Below are 25,866 nucleotides of genomic sequence, written 5' to 3'. Positions count from 1 at the left end.
AACATTATTATTTGTTATTTTACTCTTTTACTTATCTTCTTTCCCTCATGTTTCAACAGTGACTAGATTTTATATATTTTGAAATTCCATACTTTAAAAAAATTGTTTAAAGAGTATTTTCTTATTTATTAATGTTTCAAAATCATGGGAGAAGACAAATGTTTCCTATTTATTTTCAGATTACTTATAAGAAAAAAGTTGTAGTTGGGAAGAAAAGAAGATCACTAGGCTAATTATTTTTCATTTCCTGCAAACATTTTATTTCTTCAAGAAAATAAGATTTTAAGAAGTTAAAGGAATGTCTACTTAAAGACAAGGAAATAATATTTTAGGTAATTGAATATACCCATATCATTAACCAACACAGAAAACACTATTATTGCTAAAAGAAATATGAGATTGTTTTTTCTTAAAAAATAAAGTATATTTTAAGACAGTCTAGAAAAAAGAAATTAATAGGATTCTTGTTATAACATAAAAGAACCTCTTCTGGGGCTGGCCCCGTGGCCGAGTGGTTAAGTTCGCGCACTCTGCTGCAGGCGGCCTAGTGTTTCGTTGGTTCGAATCCTGGGCGTGGACATGACACTGCTCATCAAACCACGCTGAGGCAGCGTCCCTCATGGCACAACTAGAAGGACCCACAACGAAGAATATACAAGTATGTACTGGGGGGCTTTGGGGAGAAAAAGGAAAAATAAATAAATAAATAAATAAAAAGAACCACTTCTTTCATAGAATGCAAAATTATTTTTGTGTGCGCCTTTAAAAAATGTCTTATATTTTAAAAGTCTAATCCATTTACATTATCTCAGCACGTTCGCACCTTGAGAGTTAATGAAGTTTATGATTTCATGATGTGTCAAATGCCTTTGACGTGCTAACACAATTATACGTATGTAGTTGTGAGCCTGAGACAGCATCAGGTTCTGAAAGAAATCAGTTGTCCTAGACATCTAGCGGCAGGGCTGGGGTAATCGTGCTGTCACCCCCCAGGATACTGAGACGCTATCATTTCTCCTTCTGATAACTTTCTGTTTGTTTCCATAGAGTTATATATTTACAGAGAGACTGTATATTTGCTCTCAACATATGTTTGTGTTTGTTTACTCGGTTGACATAGAGAATACAGAAATTTTGGATAACATCAGTGTTAAGAGATGACATTGACCAATGTGAATATCATTAAAGCACACTGGACGTGCCAAATAAACAGCATGTATGAAGTCACAAGTTTACTTTTTCTGCAACTAAAGTCAAACTTTTCTTGTCTTCTTATTAGCTTCCAATATTTTCAGAAAGAAAGAAAGAAGACCTAGAGAAAATCAGAACAAGGACTATTAAAATAGTTTTTCACTTCATTTCCCAACATCTTAGAAAAAAGACTTGGCCTTTGTTCAGAGCAGTGTGAAAAGATTATGTTCCGTCTGAACATAACCAGGCCAGGAAAATAACCACTTTGCACTTGTTTGCAAGCTCGTAATCAAAGAGATGATATTTACCATTCCTAAGTTCTTCAAAGATATGGAGGATAAAGAAAGACTTTTAAAATAATCTCTTTAGAAGAAATTTTTCTGTGAAGGAAGCCCAGAATCACCAGCATTTGCGTTCTGCCAGCATATCTCTGGGAGGTGCGTGAGGATTAAACCTCCTCTAATCACCAATTGTTAGCTGTCAAAGGTGGGCTTTGAACTAACGAGTTCAAACACAGAGTTTGCTCATGTATGATCACTTGTCTGGCAATCAATCACAGGTCTTCCATGGGAAGCCATTTGTTTTACATACAAAGCCTTTGCTTTGATACAGTTTACACAAATACAAGATGCGCATGGAAAACAGCCTGTCTTCCTTCATTTTCTTGGTTTCCTAATTTTTAAAAAGTAGCTCACTTTTCTTAAAAATGTAACTTCTTTATCACATTTTGTGTCATTATTTTACAAATTAAATCTTTCCTTTCTGTTAAAAGATGCAATAATAAAATCACATCATAGTCACAGAAAGAAGGCTTTCCTGAGGATGAGAAATATGTACCAAATTCCATTTGCTTATTAAATATTGTGCTATGCTTCATAACATATCTAAAGACATTTAGCTTATCCAGTAATTATTTCTCAGGGTAACTTTTGGAATATAGAGATTAAATAGTCATTTGCGCTAAATAGTAAAAAGAAGGTTATAAATCTTAAGTAGGTTTAGCTTCTAATTTAAAATCGTCACTTTTAAAAGACCTTTAAGGTCAAATTTGCCGTCGTGGGAGCAGTCTCCCCAGGTAGCAGGAAAGACGAGCCTGTTAAAGCAGTAAGAGCGGAGGACAGAGGAGAGTAGGCTCAGGACAGAGGAACCCCTTGCCTGGGGTACATTTTGTTCAGTGGAGTCAAGGGGAAGCGGGGTACAAAGTTGATGATCTGGTCCCCTGGTAGTAGAAATTCACTTGGCAAAGTTTTTATAAAACCAGAACTGGTAAAGCCTTCCCCTTTATCTCTCCCTGCATCCAACCAGTTACTAAATCCAGGAGGTTCTATCTTAAAAATTTCTCTTGGACACATTGAACAAATCTATAATATACTAATTAATGCACGGATGAGTGAATGAACGAATGAATGAATAAAGCACAGCAGCAAAATGTCTTTTGACTCACTGCCTCTCAGATGAGATGCTGCCTCCTGATTTCTGGGAGATCTCTGTTCACACACAACAATGTGCCATTCAGCGGGTGGATCTAACAACCAGCCTGCAGTTCTAGAAAGGGAAGATAGTTTGAATGAGGCCCAATAGCAAGGCCTTCATTTAAAGAACAAGTAGGTACTCAGGAAAATTGGGACAGAAGACAATAGCGAAACTCACAAACTAGTTAGTAAACACAGCTTATCCCTGGCACACAAAACGTCACATCTTGCTGGTGACGTGACATGACTTCATGTTAAGTGTCACCCACTGGTGGGCTGAGCTTCCTGGAAAACTTCCTAATCTACCTTGATTATCTCTCTAGGTCTGCATGTGGCCAATAAGGGACAGAGTGGCAGGGGAGGGAAGGAAAAAGCAGAAGATGCAAGACAGAAGCCAATCAAATTAATCTAATTTCAGCCAGTCTTCTAGCTTTTAGAGTATCTTAGGCTAAGTTTTTTAATTATTATGCACTTATTACTATTATTACTATATTTCATAATTTCTTAAGCTTCTATGGAATTTATATTGGCATATAAGTCTTTTCCTTTTTTTTCTTTGGACACACAACTAATTTGTTGAGCATGTGACCACATGAAAACTGCCAAGTGACTATCTTTTTTTTTTTTTTTGAGGAAGATTAGCCCTGAGCTAACTACTGCCAATCCTCCTCTTTTTGCTGAGGAAGACTGGCCCTGAGCTAACATCCGTGCCCATCTTCCTCTACTTTATATGTGGGACGCCTACCACAGCGTGGCATGCCAAGCCATGCCATGTCCACACCCGGGATCCAAACCGGCAAACCCTGGGCTGCCGAGAAGCAGAACATGCAAACTTAACCGCTGTGCCACCGGGCCGGCCCCCTATCTTTTTTTTAAAGTTCTTGAGATCTTCTATTCAGCTGAAAGTGAGAAGTAGGGAATCTTTCTTCACAAAACTTTCACATGAGTTGCAAGCTCAAGGGGTTTGGATAATTCAGATATACGCCCAAACATATGGGTGCTTGGCAAATTCAAGCCCTGTTTTAGTTTTTCTCTTTAGTTTTTATGGTATCAGTTACAGAAAACTGTCCAACCTCCAGGCAGGGCCTGGATATTTCTCATATTTCTATCAGCTGGAAGTTAGAAAAAGAAACACATTCCATATGAAACACATTTTTGAAAGACAAGAATGCAGAAATATTCTCTCTAATGACATCGATTTTATACAGACAATTTCCCTAAGAAAGGTAAAGTAAGTTTTGTTGTGGGGGAGGGAATGTGGGCCACCTAGTGTGACATGCATGATAATGTTCTTTCTAGTTTATTTCATAACGCTGTGTTTTGGTAAAAAAATGTTTACCTTGATTCCGGGTTTCTCATCTTGTCTGTCTCTTCCTGGCTTGGCTTTAGCTTTTAAAATAAAATAAAAATAAATGAAGGCAGAGAACAATTTTTACAAGCAAGTGTCTATGCAAGAAATAACTGGAGTCTCATAAAGATTTATCTTTTTTTGATTTGTTGCAATTTGAGATGCAATAAAAACGTTTAAGGCAAGGTTTGCATCATTCCATTAGTCTAAATAAGTACAGTACTTTCCTACCTATCTTCATCGATGGAACTTATCCACTTTTAAATATTAGTACGCTAAGAATTTTAAAATCTTAGTGCTGCCAGCATCTGCTAGAAGTCTCCTTATGTGTTTTTCAGAGGGACAGAGACTGCACGGAGAAAACTTGGCATCGCTTCTAATGCTACCAAATTAGATAATGTGTGACAGGATGTCTAATTTCTCAACAAATACCGTTTCAACAAATACCAGATTTGAAGATAATCCCACTGAAATCTGAAGTTCAATATTCCATATCAGATAGAAGATTGCACATAAAGTTTTGATTTCAAAAATCTGTAACGTTTTAGCTTCAAACACATTTTATAGGCTAAGACTTAAACACACTTTGGGTGCTTAAGATTAAGTTATGGAAAGCAGCATGCTGAGTTTTAATTTTTCCAAGTAAACATATACTCAGCAAATACTAACCAAACTACCAAGAACATAGTCTGTTTCCCTGACATGTATTATGTTTTTAAATCAAAGACATTGTAGGCAAAATTATGACAATAGTATTAGAAATCAATTAACATGACAAGCTAATATTTAGTAGTTTTCTGAAAGGTCTATGAAGGGTTTGTTTTACAAACATTTTTATAAGTAGATATTTTAAAACTGAAAAAAATCTTACTTGTATCCTAAGAAGAAGTTGAACGGTCTATGAAACTTGTTAAGTCTTTCGAAACCAGAAGGTTTTGGCTAAAAAAACCCATGACACTCGAGGCCATTCCTTCCAACTGAGCCACTGACTCAGGGGCAGAGCTTGGCATTTAAATGTCAGTGAAGACATAGCCTTCTAACTGTAATCCTTATTTTCATGATACAGTCTCATATTTTGGATACTCCCATTCTTACGAAATTCAAATCGTGTTTACTTATCAGAATCTGGGAGCTCCTTATGTACAAATAATTTGTAATTCATCTTTGTATCTCCCCAAGGATCGCCAAATGGCAGGGGCTAATCCAATGTTTATTGAGTTGAATTCATCTAAACTGGGCTTTCTTCTCTCCTAAAAATTTTACCCTGCGACTCCATCTTGTCTTCCGTGTGGTGTGTCTCTGTATTAGACCACTGCTTACTGCGTTTTGCATCACTTAACGGGAGCAAGATAGCACTAAAATTGCCTACTTGATTCTGAGCCTTAGGTGAATAAACGGCAAAATTTTGGAGAGCTCCTCAAAGGGGTGGGAAGCAGAAGGAATGCGCTGTCAGGCATTTTTCTGTCGTCTGGGGGATTTGGTGGAGGAGAAGATAACACAGTTTTAGAAGTAAAATGGGCCTGTTTTCAAACTCTTGCTATTTCCTAGGACAAATGACAACTGTTCATTGACCTTTGGTTTATCATATGCAAAATGGGAAGAACAAAGTTTACTCTTAGGGACATTAGGAAGGTAAAGTAAGATGCTATATGTAAAGCATTAAGGATAACTCCAAACACACAAATGGTAGCTATTAAAATTTGAACCAGAAAGATTATGGTGTTACAAAATGAGAAATTTCTTTTTAGGTCACATTCCTAGCTAGAAGTGACTCACTCTGTCAAAAGAATTTAAAGTGCCCCGTTTCTCCTCACAATATGTGAAGAAAGCTGACCCCATCCAGAGAATTCAGCTAACAAAGAGAAGACTGTCGAGTGCTCCACCATCACATACAGCAGCTCCCTGCCCCTCCCAGGGTTGATGAGCTATGTCAGGGGCTGCATTTCTGAGAAACATGTTAGAAGCAAGCAGCGCCAGTTAGAATCAGTCAGTAAAGATAAAGTCCTTAGAAACCTCTCTGACAAAACACAGAGTCACACGTTGGCTTGTAAAATAAAATCCAACTATAAAACCAGGAGACCAAAAATAAAATGACATAGGATCAACAGAAATAAAAAAAATGGACAGGCACCAGCCCATTGGCATAGTGGTTAAGTTCAGATGTTCGTTTCCGGAGCCCAGGGTTCACAGGTTCCAGTCCCAGACGCAGACCTAGTACCACGTGTCAAGCCATGCTGTGGCAGCATCCCACATAAAGTAGAGGAAGATAGGCACAGATGTTAGCTCAGCAACAATCTACCTCAGTCAAAAAGAGGAAGATTGGCAACATATGTTAACTTAGGGCCACTCTTCCTCACCAAAAAAAAAGATGGACAGACAAGAATTCAGGTGTTGGATACAAAACTAAAGGAAATCTCAAAGTATAATTAAATGTGAAAGGCATCTCCCTTCTAGGAGGTGGGACTTAATCTACCCTCACTCTTTTTTCTAAATGTAGATGCTTTTAATGATTTATTTCCAAATAATAAAATCAGGAAAGGTGGGAGGTGGGGGAGTGACTTTACAGTGGAGAACGCTGGCAAAAACTGCTTCAGCCACATGATGGAGGTCCACATCAGCAGTGATAACTCACGTCAATGGCACGTGCTTGTGATATAATGTAATGAAGAAGGGCCCTTCACCTCTATGACAGTCTTCCCTAAAATGCATAACTCCAGTCTAAATAGGAGAAAGGTGGTCTAGTGGTTAAGATCTAGCACTCTCACAGTTGGCCCGGGTTCATTTCCTGGTCAGGGAACCACATACCCATTTGTCAGTTGTCACACTGTGGTGCCTGCGTGGTGCTGTGACGCTGAATGCTATGCCGCCAGTATTTCAAATACCAGCAGGGTCACCCACAGTGGACAAGTTTCAGCAGAGCTTCCAGAATAAGACAGACTAGGAAGAAGGACCTGGACACCCACTTCTGAAAAAACTGGCCTTGAAAACCTTATGAATAGCAGCGGAGAATTGTCTGATACAGCACCCGATGGTGAGAGGATGGTGCAAAAAGACTGCACAGATTTCCCCTCTGCTGTACCCAGGATCACTAGGACTCAGAATTAGCTCAACTGGCACTAACAACAAAATCATAAGGAAGGCATCAGACATACCCCACTTGAGGGACACTCTACATAATACCTGATCAGTGTTCCTTAAAACTGTCAAGATCACAAAAAACAAAGACAGACGGGGAAACTGTCATAGACTAGAGAAGATTACAGGAGCACAACAACTAAATATAATCTCTTATGTTGGGTGAGATCTTGGAAGAGAAAAAAAATTAGAGAAAAAACTTGTGAAATCTGGGTAAACTCTAAGATTAAGTTAGTAGTAACATGCCACTGTTGATTTCGTAGTGTGACAAATGTGTCGTGGTAATGTAAAATGTTAATAATAGAAGAAACTGGGTTAGGGGTATCATCTTTATAATGTTTCTATAAATCTAAAACTATCAAATCAAGAGATTATTTCAAGTAACTCTGAGTTTTGGATTTTTTGGGGGATATTTGCCCTGAGCTAACATCTGTCGCCAATCTTCACTTTTTTCTTCTCCCAAACGCCCCCCAGTACATAGTTATGTATCCTAGTTGTAGGGCTTTCTGGTTGTGCTATGTGGGACGCCACCTCAGCATGGCTTGATGAGCAGTGCTAGGTCCATGCCCAGGATCCGAACCGATGAACCCCAGGCCACCAAAGTGGAGTGCACGAACTTAACCACTCAGCCATGGGGCGAGTCCCAAGAGATTACTTTTAAGAAAGGGAAAAGCATTTATCAATAAAGAGTTTTTTCACATGTTGAAAAATACACAATCCACAATGAAATTCTAACAATAACAACAAACATGAGTATATAGCATCAAATTATAAGAAGCCAAAACTTAGAAATACAAGTGGTAGAAGACTTTTAAATCCTTCCTCAGACTTTGATTCCAACCGCAAAAAATTAAAAACTAAGATAATTGCAATAAAATATTTAATACAGTTAAATTAGGGTGTCATATCTGTATTAAAGCTTGCACGAGGATTAATCATATATGAGGCCATAAAGAAAACTATATATTCCCCAAAGTTGAGAGTGAATAGACAAAAGTAGCTGGCTACAATAAAATTAAACCACACACACAAAAATGAATGACAAACTACCAAAATCAAAAAAGAATCCAGTTTTAAAATATTCTCTGACAAAAATATGGATAAAAATAAATATCAAGATAGTAACACAGTTTATTTTGAAAATTAAAATAGAAACCTTGTATATCAAAACTCATAGGATATGTCTAGGGAAGCACTTACATAAGAATTCTATTTTAAATATATACTTTAAAAAATACATAGTGTTTTTAATATTGAAAAGAGACTGAAAGAATGTAAATGCACCCACTACACATTCAACTCCAAAAAGTCAGGGGAAAAATACAAAATAAACCCTAGGAAAGAAAATTTTAGATATTAAGCCAGAAATACAGCACTTGAAAATCAGAAGACAGTAATATTAATAAGCAAACTCAAGACGTGAATCCTTAAAGAAAAACTGTAAACTTTTGTGAGTATAATCCAAAAGTAGGGTGAACATACAAAATCAGAAATGGGAAGAGGGATAAACAATGAATTTGGAGTGATTACCATGAGGATCTTTGGAGATGTGAATATCTCAATAACATGAAAGATTTTTTACACAATATAGGTTATTTAAATTCACTTAAACAGACATGGTATAACTTGAAAAATCTATAAATGTGACTGAACAGATCAGTAGGTTTCCTATATGTGACTCAACCTTTCCTTCTGGGCTATAACTAAGTCTAAGGTTGTAGGACAAAGTGTCTGACATGAAGGTGAGTGGGGCAGGTCCTTCTGTGGTCTTGGACTAAAGAGGATCTGGACCCCAAATAGCTGGTATAGGTGGGCTCTGAAGTATCAAGTCCTTGAGAACAAAAACCGGATCCAAATAAAAGGGTATGCAACATATAAAAGGCAAAATAGAGCTGAGGATTTGCTTGGCCAAGCCTAGAAAGATGGTCAAGGAGAGACCAAGCCATGGGTAGAGTGAGAGCTATTAATAGCTCAAGTCAGTTAGAGGTCAATGTCAGTTAGAAGACATTATTACACATGGTTTTAATTAGAGAAAGAATCTCAAAGTAGTAGACAAGAAGTAGATCTTTCTGCAAATGATGTTTCAAGGTATAATTAAATATTTAGAAAAACTATGGGTTGTATCTTCATCTTGCAAACACCACAATACTTCCAAATGGGTTAAATATGTGTATATGGGTTTGAACACATGTATGCATATACAACAATTAGGAGAGCTTTAAGTGAATAACTGACATGATTATAAGCACCAGAGTGATCAAGGAAATTAACAAAGCAAAAGATCTATATGCTCACTGTATGCATTTTTGTCTTCATTCATATATTCAGTAAGTATTTATGAGTCCTAACTGAATTCCAAGCACTAGAAATACAAAGATTAGCAAAAACAGATAGAACCCTTGCCTTCACAGAGTTTACAATTTTGTGTGTGTATAGGAAAGCTAGGGGGAGGAGAAGTATCAAATATAAATTAAAGGATCATAGAATAAATGTAAGATTAAAAATATGATAGGATATTTCAGGGGAGGTACATGGTGCTATGATAGCCTAAGATTTGTTCTAAATTGTACGCTCAGGAAAGGCCTCCTTGGAGAAGCGATGATTGAGCTGCTATCTGAAGGATGAGGAGGAAAGACGTTGGTGAACTGGGAGTTGTTCATAAGAGTGTCCTCAGCCCTTGACCCTTGCTGTCAGTGTGGCCAACAGTTTTTTTTTTAATTTTTTGTTTGTTTGTTTTCAAAGGATTTATTGTTCATATTTACACCTATTGCAAATAGCGAGGAGGCAGCAAGGGCAGAGCCTCAGGCCTCATCCCTCATCTCTGCTCCGGAGTTTGAGGACCATTGGATGTCTGATTTTAGTGTCCTCTGGGAGATACCTGAGATGCAAAGATTATTCTTCTCACCCATTTTCTCAGGGTCCTGGATCACCACTGTCCCAAGGATTCTGGTCTCAACGGCTGCCTTCTCAGCTCAAGGCACAAACACTGTGGTTGGGGTGGACAGCCAAGGCAGGAGTCACTCCTGGCAGGCACCAGCTGACCCCGTCCATCTTCCCACCCCTGGTCCTTCTCTCCTTCTTTCTCTGCTTGTCCCACACTGGGCAGATCCTGGCTCGGTGGACATTTATGCCCTAGATGTACGCCCTTAACTCCTGGACCACAGCCAGCCGTCCTTAGAGGCTGGAGTCTAAGCACCATCAGTGCCCTGTCCCTAGTCTTTCTATGAAGAATATATAGCCTTTTTGGTGGAGGAAAGGAAAGGAGGTCCATGGTACATTTGAGGAACTAAGAATATTGAAAATATTGAAGCAATTATCCAATATTTGAAAGATAGAAAAAAATAATCCATTAATCAAAGATATTTTTACAGATATAATCATGGAAGCTAGGTAGAAAAGGTGAGGGGGTATTTGGAATGCAGAGATCAAGGGTCAGAGTATGGAACCAGATAAGGCTGGAGAGGTAGGTGATGATCATGCAAGATGTCATAATTCAAGTTAAAAATATTTATTTTACCTTAAGAATAAAAGGGAAACATTAGACTTATGCAGAAGTCGTGGTGAGGAACGGGAGGCAGGAAATATAAGCAGGTTTTTATGCTGAAAAGGATGATCTGGCTTCAATGTGCAAAGTGGGAGATCAGCTAGAAGAACACCATAATAATCTAGGCAAGAATGTCTTGTAGTTTGAATGAAGGTTGTTGCAGTGAAGATGGAGAGAAGTTGATGGAAGCAAGAGAAACGTAGAAGGTATAATTGACAAGACTTTTTGATGGATTGGAAAATTGAAATCATCTGTTTGGTTTTAGACATGTTAAGTGTGAAGAGTATTTAATTTACTATTGCTGTGTAACAAATGAGCCTAAAATTTAAGTGACATAAAAAAATTTATATTTTCTTTTGCTCATAGATTTTGTGGGTCAGTAATTCAGACAGGGCACAGCAAAGATGTCTTGCTATTGTTCTGCAATGTCTGGGGCCTCTGCTGGGAAGACTTTGAAGCTGGAGTTGCCTCTGCAGTTGAAGGCTGGAATCTTCTGGAGGTGTTTTCACTCAGTATGTCTCATGGTTATGCTGTCAGTTGGGAGCTCAGCTGGGGCTATTGGGTAGACACCTTACATATTGGTTTTGTCAATTGGCTAAGCTTCCTCACAACATGGTAGCCTCAGTGCAGTCAGACTTCTTACAAGATGACACAGAGCTCCAAAATGAATCTTCTAACGAACAAGGTGGAATCTTTATCACCTTTCTGCCACCTTCTTGGTTATGAGCAAATCACGAGTTCATCCCAATTCAAGGAGAAGAAATATAGTTCCACCTCATAATGGGAAGTGTCAAATAATGTATGGCCCAAAATTATTTACATTCTTCCCACATGGAAAATATATTCACCTCCTTCCAAGACCCTTGATAAGTCTTTTCTCATTGTGGCATCAGGCTTAGTCTCAAAGCCTAAATTCTCTAAATTAGATCTAGATGCAGATGAGGCTTCTCAAGTGTGCTTCATTGGGTACAACCCCTCACATAGTTCCTCTGTATTGAAGATCTATGAAGTAAAGACACAAATTATATACCCCCTGTAATAGAATTCTCCAGAGAAACAGAACCAAAAGGATGTGCATACATCTTATGTATACGTATGTACATGTTCTGGAGTTCCAAAGACCTCTCTTAATTTTGTACCATCTTCATCTCTTTTAGTTCAAATTGCTGCAAGGTCTTTGAAAACTTCATGGACTTCCTTCTTACCAATTTACTTTCCATTCTGTTAGATAAAAGCTGTACCAACACATATCTTCAACATATCTTCTTGGGCTCCCTGGGCTGGAGATGTAAGTTTGTGAGTTATCAATGTAGTAATAGATAGTAATTAAAGCCACATATGGGGATGAAACTGCTTATAGTGGAAGCATAAATGGAGATTAGAAGAGTGCTTATGACCAAACCTATGCTACCCCCCCAAAATTAATAAAATTAAAAGGTAAAGACAAAATGGGTCATTTGTATTTATAATAAAAATGATAGGACAAGATCTGATAGCCTTAATACATAAAATATTATGAATAAAATTGAAACAACATATCAGAAGTGGTCAAAAGAATAGATAGATAGAAAGATAGACAGATAGATAGAGATAGGTAGATAGTTAGATAGATAGATCTCTCCAGGCAATGAAATACAAATGTTTTGTAACATGTATCAATGATCTGCAAATACATTTTTTAAAAACCAAACTGAAAAAGACTCTTTTGAAGTTTTAACTCGAAGCCAGAAAGAGTGCAGTTAGATTGGCACTCCAATGTACTATGGGAGGGCTGTGTTTTGATATTAGAGGGCAATGTTCAAGGCATATATAGAGTAAGCACTTAGAAAGTTTATTTACTTAGTAATTCGATTCCTAGAAAATAAATTTAGAGAAGTAGTTAAATATTTATATGCACGGATGTTCATTGAAGCATCATTTTTTTTTTTTTATGATCTTGGTTTTTTTTTTTTTTTTGAGGAAGATTAGCCCTGAGCTAACTACTGCCAGTCCTCCTCTTTTTTGCTGAGGAAGCCTGGCCCCGAGCTAACATCCGTGCCCATCTTCCTCTACTTTATATGTGGGATGCCTACCACAGCATGGCATGCCAAGCGGTGCCATGTCCGTACCCGGGATCCAAACCAGCAAACCCCAGGCCAGCGAGAAGCGGAACGTGTGAACTTAACGGCTGCACCACGGGGCGGCCCCAGCATCATTTTTTTTTTTTTTTTAAGATTTTATTTTTTTCCTTTTTCTCCCCAAAGCCCCCCAGTACAAAGTTGTATATTTCTCGTTGTGGGTTCTTCTAGTTGTGGCATGTGGGACGCTGCCTCAGCGTGGTTTGATGAGCAGTGCCATGTCCGCGCCCAGGATTCGAACCAACGAAACATTGGGCCGCCTGCAGCGGAGTGCGCGAACTTAACCACTCGGCCACGGGGCCAGCCCCACCAGCATCATTTTTTTTTAAAGATTTTATTTTTCCTTTTTCTCCCCAAAGCCCCCTGGTACATAGCTGTGTAATTTTAGTTGTGGGTCCTTCCAGCTGAGGCATGCAGGATGCCGCCCCAGCATGGCCCAATGAGCGGTGCCATATCTGTGCCCAGGATCCAAACCAGCGAAACCCTGGGCCACCAAAGCGGAGTGCACGAACTTAACCACTCAGCCACAGGGCCAGCCCCTGCAGCATCATTTTTGTTCAAGAATGATAGTTGAAGCATCATTTTTAATAAAGGAACATGAGAAATGGTCAACATTTCCAACAATAGAGGAATGGTTAAGTAAATTATGAGACCTATATAGGATTCAGAATTAAAAAGCTAACAATAATGATGCTTTAATGAAATAGAAACATGATCACAATGTGATGCTAACTGAGGAAAACAAGACATAAAACCACACAAAGTACAATTCCAATTTAGTTTAAGATACGTACATATTAAAACTCAGAAGGAAATGTTAACATCATTTATCTCTGTGTGATGCAATTATGGATGATTTTCATTTTCTTCTTTATTCTCTCTGGTTTTCTTTTTCATTTTCCTACAATAAGCATGAATTAGGTTAATAAACAGAAAACAATAAAAATAACAAAAATGAGCTTAAAAGATGTGGTACTTAAAGGCTTTTCTTTGAGCAATTGCATAAGCAAAGACTAAGTTCTTAGTAGTAAAGGCCCCAAGGAAAAAGTGGCAATCCCAGCACAGATGGCAGGATAAAAATGCAATATGGGGAGCACAGAGGAAGATTCAGACTGAACCAAAACAGAGACAATTCCCTTAGGAGGGTGGTTTTCTAAAAATTTGGCACAGAAACCACTTACCCCTACTAGATCTTGCCCAGAAGCATTAAAAGAAAAACAAACAGAGTTTCTCTGGCTGAAGACAGAGACAGAGCCTGGAGCTCTGCTGCCTGCCGCCCTTGGTCTGCGCTCTCTGACTTCTCCTGCCCCAGGGGTCCCTGCAGCAGGCCCTGTGAGGTCTAAGAAACACAGTTGGAAAATCAAGAAAATCCTCTTATGTTAAGGTTTATCATCAACCACTCCCTAACAAAGATAAGCTGGAAATGACCAGAATTCACTGAATAATCTTCATTGACTACATACCAATTACAATGTAAGAAAACTTACGCCCTTCTCACGACAGTCAGGGTTGGTTCATGAATTCTCCACAAATTCATTGGTCCTCTCTGTGAGAAACTTCATTAACAATATCATTCTAAGTATTAACTTCTGCAGGCACCCAGCCTGGGAGGATGATAGCTGATCTTCCGAGTTATCCGAGTAAGAAAAACAGAAAAAAACAAATGTGAGTGCTTCTAAAAAGAGCTATGGTGCTGAGATGCTGCATCAGTTTGGCTTGATCACCCTTGGCCATGTTTAACCCTAAAGGCAAAGAATCCTCCCGTGTGCCTGGGCCACACTGCAGCCTAGACAGGGACACGTAATGATAGATGCAAGGAGAATAGCGTGAGCCCTTCTACACTGTATCAAAACTGAGCTAAACCTGCAACTGCAGTTGTGGTAAGCCAGGCCTGGACACAACCAAAGCATTAGACAGGTCTTACTTATTACATCTCCTTAAAACTCTTCAGAGATTTCAGCAGATTGCCATTTCTCGCTAGGGTGCCAGTGGCTGCAGTGAAAATGAATGGGGACATCTCTTTGGACCATAAGGGAAACTATAGCACAAAAGCACATTCTAGAAATCAACTTCCCAATGTGCCAGCCGTGTATGGCTTTAAGCTCTTAAAATATGGTTAGCCTGAACTGAGACGCATTATAAGTGTAAAGTGCACACCAGATTTCAGAGACTTAGAACAGAAAAAGAATGTAAAATATCTCATTAATAACTTTTCACGTTGATTATACGTTGAAAAGACATACTTTTGGTATTTTAACTTAAAATATATTACTAAAATTATTTCCACCTGGTTCTCTTATCGTTTGTTTAATGTGGCTACTAGAAAATTTAAAATTACTTATTTGGCTCATATTTATGGCTGGCATTAAATTTCCACTGGACAGTACTGTTACAGAACAAACAGAATTGAGACGGAAGTTGTTAGTCCCTCTGGTCTTACTTGGGATTGTTTGTGGGGAGAGGAAAGGATTCCTTGTTCCACAGATGAAGAGAGAGAAAACAGCCCTGTCCTTTTGAGTCCTTGATATATCAATTGGGGTTTGAATTTCTTTGTGGAAGCAGGAAATACCAGTTACATTCCATAATAAATGAGGGAGATGTGGACTAATCCCAAAATGCACCCAGAATGAGCCTTCTGTTGTCTCCAACATGAAAAGAAGAAAATTATCTAAACTGATTGTTAAATAGGAATGTGGTTATTGACCATCAAAATGAGCTTAAGAATGTTCTATATAATGAGAGCTGGTCTTAACTTTTATTCAGGGATATGTCCTTTTATATCTAGGTCTAAAACTTTATGCAGAGTACTTTGCTCTGAAATTGAACATTAATCTTCTGAAGCCCATAAAATCTAACATAACATTAAGTTATATATTTCTCCAAGAGCATCTTCATTCATCATTTAAATATATTATGAGAGTCTCAGTAACATAATAGTAGATTCTAAGATGGAGTTTACATTACTCAGTCCCACACTTTCAAGGGCGTTAGTATTTTCATCTATTTATTCAACAGGTATTTATTGAGCACTTCCTATGTGCCAGGAATTCTGCCAGGCACTAGGGATGCAATGGGAATGAAAAATGGAATAAGATCACGGACTTCTCAGAAATTGCAGTCAGTGTGGGAGGTGGACATTTATCAAATAATCACAGGTAAGAATTCTGAGGAGCAAACAGCAGGGAGAATTCAAAGTTAAAGTGGAAGGATGAGCTGTAGACAGAAAGAGGTACAACTCTTCTGAATATAACAGGAGGAGTGATGCCCTGAATCCAAATAGGTACTAAACAAGCCAATGTGTTTGGTATAAAGTGTGTGAGAGGAGAGCAAATGTTGCTGGGATGCTTAATATATCCCAGCCACATTATGTAGACATGATCATCACTCATTATCTAGACATGGCCAATTACTCAAAGCAAGACTTAATTTTAGACAGTGGCCAGGTTTTAGGAATAAACTCCTCCACTAGCACTGAATTTTGGGTTGGTGGAGGGCAGGCCCACCCAATGATAACAGGAGGAGATACTTGGCAGTATAGACACAAGCTTGTTGCCACCATCTAGGAAATCTACGATGTACAAAGACTGGGCTTCTATACTGGCAGAGATCCTTCAGCAGTTCTAAATATCAACACTGTATACCATTGCAAAAAACTGAAACATAGGTTAAGACAGGTCTGATGACGGAGCATGCAGAATGTGGGGGAATGGGGCATAGAAGGGGAGAGGGATGATTAGACCTAAGATAAAAACCCAGCCATAGAAGCTTTGCTATCAGGAATATTCAGGAACAACTTTGACTTGGAGAACATTGTAGAAGTCCAATGGCCAGTATCAGCCACAATCTGGGTTAGATTAGTAAATGTGATCAATGCTGGAGCACATGACCAAGGTCAGTCTATCAAGGAACACTGCTTAGTACCAAGTTCCCCAGTTTGGAAGAGAAAGTAGGGATAGACAATCACTAGTTTTTTCTGCTTTCAGTCAATATTGCCCTCAAGTGACTTTGATACATTTTAAGAAACACTGCTTTACATTCAAATATCTCCTTGATGGATACATTTTGTATGTGCTGTTGGGTGAGGGGCTGTGCTAAGAATACATACCTCAGAGGAGACCCCTCTGAGTGATTTGGAGACGCACCCATCTCTAGGAAGGTACAACTGCTCCGGGAACTGAGGGAAAGAATGATTAGTGATCCTTCCACCATAAAAACCAGGGAAGGCAACAACAGACAAGAATACAAGCCAGGATCATGAGCAAGTTTGTGAGAAGGAGACAGAACTTTCAATAGGCTTTGAAAGAGCATCACAATTTGGAAAGTTGGATGTAACAAGAATGGTCAATGCCATATGCAACAAAGGTAGGGTCATTTAAATTCATATAAAATTTGTAATATCTATGAATTTTTATAGTATAAAATATATAATACAGCTTTTACTTATAATATATAAATCAAGACTATAAAAAATTTCTTTTATTCTCTAAATATGTATTGTCTAAACTTGGTATATCTTGCTTACCAAGTGTTCAAATTTATAGTAAAAATCATTGATCAAGATATTCTAATGATTCTAAAATCATTAGTGTAATTTTTGGTTGACAATGTGATAACTAGCTTAAATGATGCTCCTTTCTTAGCAGAGATTTTACATATAAAATTCTCCCCAAAAAATCTCCATTGAAGTACAGGTCATAAGGCAACTAAGGATACTATGAGGCACCAGATAGTGGAGATTCAGCCTGCCGCCCCTTCTCAATTTCAACTCTCCCTATCTCTTTCCACCTATCATCCAATAGCAAAAGGCACTGGCTCTTTGTCGTGAGCCTCTTGACAGGAGTATGGAAGTTAAATAGAGAGGCAAAGAGGATGGGTGGGGGGACGGAGTATTCAGCATATTTCTAGCTTCTGTAAACTTGATGCTTTAACATCTGCCCTAGATGCATATGCCAAAAGCACACCTTGCGCCAGGCACATCTTGTTCCAGACAATGTGATGATATGGTTGAGTCACCTTACCTTGACCTGATCACTCCCTTCCCCCTCAGGAAGAATCCTCCTCCCAGGGGCACATTTTTCAAATACAAGCAATCCAGTTCAGAGTCTACACCCACAACAACCTCCCTTATCAGGCTCTCACACTCTGCCACTATGTACCTGCCCTAAGCACCGCAGACCAGATGTGAGAATAGGCACAGCCCCTATGCTGCATAGACTGAAATTATTCCAATTTAGCCAATCCCAAACCTGCTTACCCCGCCTCACCTGTTCTTTCCCCTGGAAACCATGATAAAGACTCTTGCCTACAGTTCTCTTCTCTCCCTCTGTCTCCTGACTGACCCCATGCTTCCCTGTGGCCTCTCATGGTGACACGTACTCCGTCTCTTGTGATCTGTGCATATAATAAACTATATTTTCAATGGCTGTTGTCTCCTGATCTGTTGGCCTTACCATACCTAAATAATAATAAAGTCTATTAAAACAAAGGGGAGGCAGGAATAGGGGACAGGGAGGGTGGTTATTGGCCGGTTCTAGTTACCTGAGTTAAGAATCTGCATATTTTGTCTGCTTTGTTCCACCCAAGAAGGGCAGAATGGTTGCTTCCCTTCAAAGTCCGGTTAGGAAACAACTGGTGCTGATGTGGAGACAACTAGTTGAAGAACAGTTAATAAGCAGGACAGATGCAGGAGGGGAAAGAAGAGAAAAACAGAAACAAATGGCAATTACTGCTAGGCTCAGCAAGTACCCGTGCTTGGAAGAGCTGCAGGAGCAGACGGGGCAGGGGCAGGATATCCTGATGTTTCTCCATTGGGAGAACTGGCCACAGGCAGTGGGGAGTGGTCAGAGAGGAAGCCCTCACTGTCACATCTTGCATTACACATTCTTTGACCTTTAAATAAGATCCCAGGAAGATCCCCTTCTCAGAAACTTCCTCACACTGTGCAGGGATGGTCAGTACCTCCCATGGGAAATTTTTACAATAAAGCAAAGTTTCCAATGGTACCTGAGTGATCACTACCACAACCTGAAAGTGAAGCCCCGCTTGTGCTGCCTGCGCCCCAAGCTTATCCCAAACTCCTCATCCATTACCAAGTTTCTCCTCAGTGCGCGTGCATGTGTTTCCCTTCTTCCTGCCGAGGACATTTTAACCCAAAAGAAATTCCTAAACACCTAAAATGGATAACAGGATCTGTTCAGCAGGGCTCCCAGTTCTGTGCTCTAGTGCCCAAACTGAAAAAATCTTGGAATCACAGTGGTGGAATTCATTAATTAATTTTAGTGCTTATCACACTTTCTATTAGACCATATCCCAACCAGTAGAAAAATATTTCAATACATAATAAGTGGTGTGGTTGCATTAATCTTTGCCCCTTCAATATAAGCCCTGGTTTCTCCTATTTAAGAGAAACAGACTCAGTACTCCATAGCAGAGCAATCTTCCAGAAACACAACCAAAGAGGTTTAAATAAAGGATTCATACATACACATATAGACACACAAGCAAATTGTATATACACATACCACGCACACTAAACTGACACTATTTTAGATGTGTCCAGTATTTCTAAACATAGAAGTCTCTTTCTTTTCAGAGCTTAGGAGTCCACTGGTGGAGGTTCTCCATGCCAGCAGGAATACTCTCCCTCGCAGCATGAAAGGCTCTTTGTTGCTGTGTTCTTGTGCTAGTTTTCCATTCAATATGTTGCAGAATACTACGGTTATTCTCTATCACAAATAAAAGAAAAGCAACCGTGCTTCAGAAAATTGGTAGAATTGGTAGAAAGGGAGAAGAGAAGTTTTAGTAATCAGCACACTACAGTATTATGGATTCCTTTATTTATAGAGAATTCAAGGTCGTGTCTTCCAAAATAAAGATGGTCTCTGTGAATGTTCATAATGTACTTTGAGATCTTCTACCTACAATTAAGTGCAGTCCCACAATTCCTTGAGGACCTGGAAAAGGCTCCAGAGTGTGTGAGTACTGGGGCCTCCAGCAGGGTAGGAGACATCAGTTCCCACTCCCCAGCACACTTTATTTGGTAGCAGTGCCATGATGTGACTTTGGGGAACCTCTCTACTCTTGCTGTCAGTCCATGCAGTTTAGGCGGGGCTAACCTTGCACCCTAGCTCTGGAAGTGGGGTCCTGACTCCAAGCCAAATGACTAACATGCAATCTCAGGACAATAACTGGAACTTTTGTAAAGGAGACTCTTCCTTTAAGGATACCAAGCTGCTAAAACAGAAATCTGAATCTTCAGGTGAACACTCTTGCCATAACTTTGGAAAATCTTCAAAATAAAGCCAGCATATAGGGAGAAAAAGCATAGTCGACGATGGTGAAGTAGACATGGAGATGTTCCACCTAGGTTTCTTTTCAAGGAAGGACTGACTGCCCAGCTACAGAGAGTCTGGCCAGCAGATGGCCTCCAGCTGTCAGCTTCTTCAGATTCTGCTTCATCTATGGAGAGCTGCCTCACCTGAGCTCATGCCCTTGCTGGCTCAGCCTACAGTAGTGACTGAGCAAGGTCAAGTATAAAACCTGGCCATTTTGGCTTATCTTGGGAAAGACCTCAGGGTCAACACTTAATACAGAACCCTCCAAGGGGTAGGCCAAGGTTTTTCAGGGCCTGCATCATGGTTCTGCTTATCCCTCTGCCTTTCCCTTCACAAGTGTTAATCCTTAATAAACAGCTTGCGTGCTGTGCTCCATCTCAGCACCTGCTTCTGGAGAAGTTTGTGATAGGTGAAAAAAAAGCAGATAACTGGTAAATTATTTGAGAAATCAGCTATGGCTGAAATAAATTCTTTCTCTGGACTTCCAGGAGATTGAGCCAATAAAGTCTTTGGCAACTGAAAGTTTCTTGACAAAAATAGGCTCTATACACTGAAGCACACAATGGGAAATTATGATATATATTTGGTTATACTTGGAGGTGTCCTGTTTTTGAAATTCTACTCTCCTCAAACTATTCTGATAATCCATCTTAATCTTCTTAGGTTTACGAGAAATGAGATCTTGCCACCCAAAATACTGAAGACTACATAAATCATTAATGGAAGAAGGACTTGAGTCTAGAAATTTCTTATTCCAAAGCCTATTGTGATCAGCAAGGAAAAGACTTATTTAAGAAAGGGGAGTGAGTTTGTGTTAAGGTAAGGAAACCAATATACCCAGCCATAGGGAGCCAGGAAAGACAGAGATGGAGGAAATGAGATGATGAGCTAGCAATCACCTGTAATTTATATTTACTTCTACCCATAGCTTTTGTCTATGTCCTTCCACTCTGTCCTATAGGGCCCCATTCTATTAAGTGCAGACTTTATAGCTCCCCAAAACATTTTCTCACCTCTTACTCTGTTAAAAATCTGTTTGCATAATGATAACACATTCTATCCTCTGCCATTTCCAATATAGTCCTCACCTCAGTACCACTCTTAGACCCTGGCAGGAGGAACCCCTACTCTGAGCACTAACCATTAGAGGACCCCATTGGGCTCTCTTTCAGCTACCCTTCTCGCAAGGGGATGGGGTATCTATAGGGTCAAGCAATATGTTTGTGTTTTCCCTTCCAGAGCACACTCCAAGTTCCAGGGACCACAGCATTTCATGTTCCCGGCATAGGCCACTTCCTCTGGCCATACTCCAAAAGTGCTAACCATGCAGCTGATGTGTTCAACTTTAGGCTCAAGGGGGTGGCTAGGCAGTAGTTGTTTGTGTAAAGTGAGAGCAGAGATTCCAAAAGTGGGCTGAGATTGGGAAGAAAAAAGGAACATGCTGTGTACCAGAAGCCAGCATGGAATTCCAAGGAAATACAGAATTCTAAACAAGAAAGGGCCAAGAGGTGAATGATGAATTTTTTTACTATTCCCATTATTCTTTGTTGCTTCTTTTAAATCATTGAATGCCCTGCTCTTTACATCTTTAATCATTTAATGTCTCAGAATTATAGAAAGTTAGCCTTGTAAATTCTCCTGAAAAAAAATCATAGGTCTAAGGGACCCTTATTCTATATAAATCCATGACATTAATTTGAGTGTACCCTTCCTACTAACTAGAACTGTTCATTGCTTTCCTGTCTCCTAAGCAAACTCAACAGAGTGACTCCTGAGTACCACCTACCTCACTGAGCATCTATTATGCTAGACGTTAAGAATTCAAATGATTAGGATCTGTTTTCTGCTCTTGAGGAGTTTATAATCTAGTGTTTGTGGTATGTTTTTGTAGTGTAGTGTTTGCATATGTGTGAGAGAGCCTGAAAAACCATGATTATAATGATATGTAACTATAAATGCCTGATGACTAATTAACCACGATTTATAACAACTGCCATTGGGAAAGATAGGTGGGAAGGGCTGGCGGGGGGATGAATGGGCCTCAGATGGTTTCAGAGCAAAGGTAGCAGTGTTTAAACAACATGCTGTGTTCGGGGAACACCAAGTAGCTCTATATTGCTAGATCTTCAACTTTAAGGAGTTGAGAAAGGCATGATAAAAACTAGCCAAAAAAGGCAAATCAAGTCATGAAGGACTTTGGACGCTCTTGTAAAATAAGGCATTAAGACTAAGGATTGAGAGGGGCTGGCCCCGTGGCCGAGTGGTTAAGTTCGTGCGCTCCGCTGCAGGCGGCCCAGTGTTTCGTTGGTTCGAATCCTGGGCGCGGACATGGCACTGCTCATCAAACCACGCTGAGGCAGCGTCCCACATACCACAACTAGAAGAATCCACAACGAAGAATATACAACTATGTACCGGGGGGCTTTGGGGAGAAAAAGGAAATAATAAAATCTTTAAAAAAAAAAAAAGACTAAGGATTGAGAAAAGAACTTCAAGAGTTTTATACAAGAAAGGGATATGATGATATTTAAATTGTAGGAAGATCGTTTGGGGACAGAAGTGGATTCAGGGCAAGACTGATTCAGGGTAGGGTGACGGATAATTGTTGTCAAATTGGCACACTTTGAGACCGAAAAAGGAGCACTATGATCATCCCACTCAGAAAATAGGCATAAACTGGGACTGTCCCTGCAAAACTACAATGTGTGCTTGCCATAATTTGAAGGGATTTAAGGCCACAGGAATGACTTACAATGTTTCTAAAACGATCTAAGTTGGAGACAAAAAAGCCTGAAGGAACGCAATAGCCGTGGGAATAAAAAGGAGGGATGAATTCAAGAGATAGTTAGGAGATAAAACCAGCAATCTTTGATTTATTGATTGTGAAGGATTAAGAAGAGGAGAAGACTTCTGTTTTCAGCTCTGACATGTTTAAAATTTTGAATCTGTTCTTACAACCAAAAAACTGAACAAACTGAAAATCAATGACTTTTCTTGAACCCATCAGAGAATTGAAGTAACAAGGCAAACTGCCCCCCCCCCCCCCCCCGCCCGCCCCCTGCAAGTCTGGTAAAACAGGAGAATCCAGAAAGTCACATCTAAGATACGTTTACCTGGGGAGGAAGCCCCTGGAACCAAAAACTAATAGGAACACTTGAATGGTAGTTTTGGTGAATTACTGGAGACTGAGTGTGGCTAGCATGAGAGTGAAAAACTTTAGGGGCACAGTCTTGGGGACATCACCCACATCTTTCATGGGTTCTACTTCCAGAAATCCCACCAGTTTCTTTTTGTAAAAAGTCAAGAAAATCCCCTTGTGGCTCTGGCAGGGGGTGGAGAAAGGCATCGGTTTGAAATAGGTGCAGAGCTCCAAAGTGTTCTCCATAACAAAGGCCTACTTCCAAAGGAAAGACTTTACTAGAACCTTATCCAAACTGTGGAAAGGCCATTTTCCCTAACTCCTATTCCGTCTAACCTTCCTGTCTCATATAAGAAGATAAAAAAGGTGAAGAAGCACTTATGAAGATCACATCCCAGGGAGTCAGGCCCACTAAACGACTGAGGATTATTCATAAGATTATAGAATGCTTTCCCTCCCCACATATTGCCACCACACAAACAAGGCTCCCATGTAATAGCAGTGGATTACAGGATAAAGAGCTGAAAGACGCAGACTCTAAGGAGAAGTTCTTAGGGAAGCCCAAAGTCAACAAGAGAGACAAAGTCAAGAACGCTAGAAGAGTTTGAAGTCCCTGGCATCTATGGTTACAGCAAACATTAAACGTGGCCCAAACTAACTCCTAGCAGATAAAATCTCATACTAACAGACTGTTTACTTCAATTCTTGTTATCCAATGCATTATAGCTTCCCCCCCAAAAATTACAAGATGTGCTAAAAGGCAAGGGAAAATAGTTTAAAGAGACAAGGATGCATCTGACCCAGATGCAGATATGTCATAGACTTTGGAATTATCAGAGAGGGAATTTAAAATAACTCTGGTTAACATGTTAAAAAGCTTTCATGGAAAAAGCAGGTAGCATGCAAAAACAGCTTGGTAACATAAGCAGAAAGATGGAAACTCTAAGAAAAAAATTGAAAGAAAATTCTAAAAATCATAAACACTGTAATAGGAATAAAGAATGTCTTTGATGGACCCATCAATATACCAGGACGTAGTTGAGAAAAGAATCAGTGAGCTGGAATCAGTCCCATGGCGTAGTGGTTGGGTTTGGTGTGCTCCGCTTCAGTGGTCCGGGTTCACGAGATTGGATCCTGGGTACAGACCTACACCACTCATCAGTCATGATGTGGTGGCTTATAAAGTGGAGGAGGATTGGCAACAGATGTTAGCTCAGGGCTAATCGTCCTCAGCAAAAAAGAAAAAAAAAAGAAAGAATCAATGAACTTAAAGATAAGTCAATAGAAACATCCCAAATTGAAATGCACAGAGAAAAGGAAAGAAAAAAATACAAGACAGCAATGAAGAACAGTATGGCAATTTCAAAAAAATGCAATGTATATGTAATTTGAACACTAGAGAAGAGACCAAAAGAAATATTTGAAGAAATAATAGAGAATTTTCCAAAATTAATGACAGACACCAAAGCGGAGATCCAAGAAGCTCAGAGAACACCAAGCAGGATGAATACAAAAAAGTTATACTTAGGCATATCATGTTCAAACTGCAGAAAACCAAAAACAAAGAGAAAAGTCTTGAAAGAAGAGGGAGAGTGAAGGATTAAGCCTCTGCCAGCACTCAAGCCAAGACCCCTCCACTGTAGACCCAGATTCTTACACCAGTGTTTAGATACCACCCGGAATTCATTTTCTCCCTTCCCTTCTATTTTCCAGCTTGAGTACTATTTCATACCATTTTTAAAATAATATTACTCCTAGATTCAACTTTTTTCCAACATCACTGATAGTTTACTCTCTTGGGTATTTAAAACATTTTAAAATAATAACATAATGTGGTTTCATTGCAGAATGCTAAGAAAGTTGAAAAAAGTATAAGGAAAATAAAAGCATCCATAATCTCAGACCAAATTTGACTGCTGTTAAAAAATCATGTAGTTTTCCAGTGTTTTTCAAATCATGTAGCTTCCCAGTATTTTTCTCTAGCTAAACCAATCATACTGCTCCTGCATCTGAGCCTGTACACTTACTGTTTTATATGCTTATAATTCCTTCTCCCATTTATGTGCTTTCAGGAACAGTAGCTGAGCACAGCGATATGAACCAAAAAGAGCTATAACATTGGCACACAATGCTGGGTATCTCTATGGCCTGCTACGCGTGTATATCAGCAAGAATACTCACCAACAGTACACAAGCACTGCCCAGCAAGCTGCGCAGGCTGAGTCCTTACCTTATGTGCCAGGGAGAAGCAATGGCAGGAGGGGGCTAATCCGGCACAGTTCTCTCTTGGCTTGGTGTTGGAATCAGGACAAATCCTCATATTCACTTCCTTTGGAATAAGTGAGTTCCTAGGATTCTTGGATAATCCTATTTTTCAGAGGGAGAGGGTTTAAAGAGAGATACTCTTGTTGCCGTTGTTGTTTCTAAAAAGAAGTGTAGGGGACTAAGCGATTGACTGAGGGAGGGAGTAGAGAAGAAACTATTATAACCAAATCTCTATCCCGAACTCTGAAACACGTCGTGCTAGTACTTAGTCTATGCCTGCCCATCACTCTGTTGAAGCTCCAGTGGAGCAGGAACTCTCTC

At 39.5% G+C, this 25,866-nt stretch overlaps 1 long non-coding RNA gene across 4 annotated transcripts; it reads right to left on the bottom strand.

The window, feature by feature from the left end:
* Positions 1–25,866, bottom strand: LOC106842770 (uncharacterized). Of its 4 annotated transcripts, XR_006519307.2 has the most exons (7): positions 25,511–25,830; positions 14,295–14,431; positions 13,989–14,146; positions 13,602–13,708; positions 4,003–4,052; positions 2,636–2,736; positions 1–673 (listed from the first exon to the last, which is right to left on the bottom strand). It is a non-coding gene; the product is annotated as an uncharacterized lncRNA (long non-coding RNA). The 4 variants fall into 4 exon arrangements; XR_011497748.1 differs by lacking the exon at positions 13,989–14,146 and having other exon boundaries at positions 14,295–14,426; positions 25,511–25,866; XR_006519306.2 differs by lacking the exon at positions 13,989–14,146 and having other exon boundaries at positions 25,511–25,854.

Source organism: Equus asinus, chromosome 24 (assembly GCF_041296235.1).
Source record: "Equus asinus isolate D_3611 breed Donkey chromosome 24, EquAss-T2T_v2, whole genome shotgun sequence".
In the NCBI taxonomy this organism is placed as follows: Eukaryota; Metazoa; Chordata; class Mammalia; order Perissodactyla; family Equidae; genus Equus; species Equus asinus.
The sequence above is the reverse complement of the archived record's forward strand: the minus strand, read 5'-3'. Positions and strand labels throughout refer to the sequence as shown.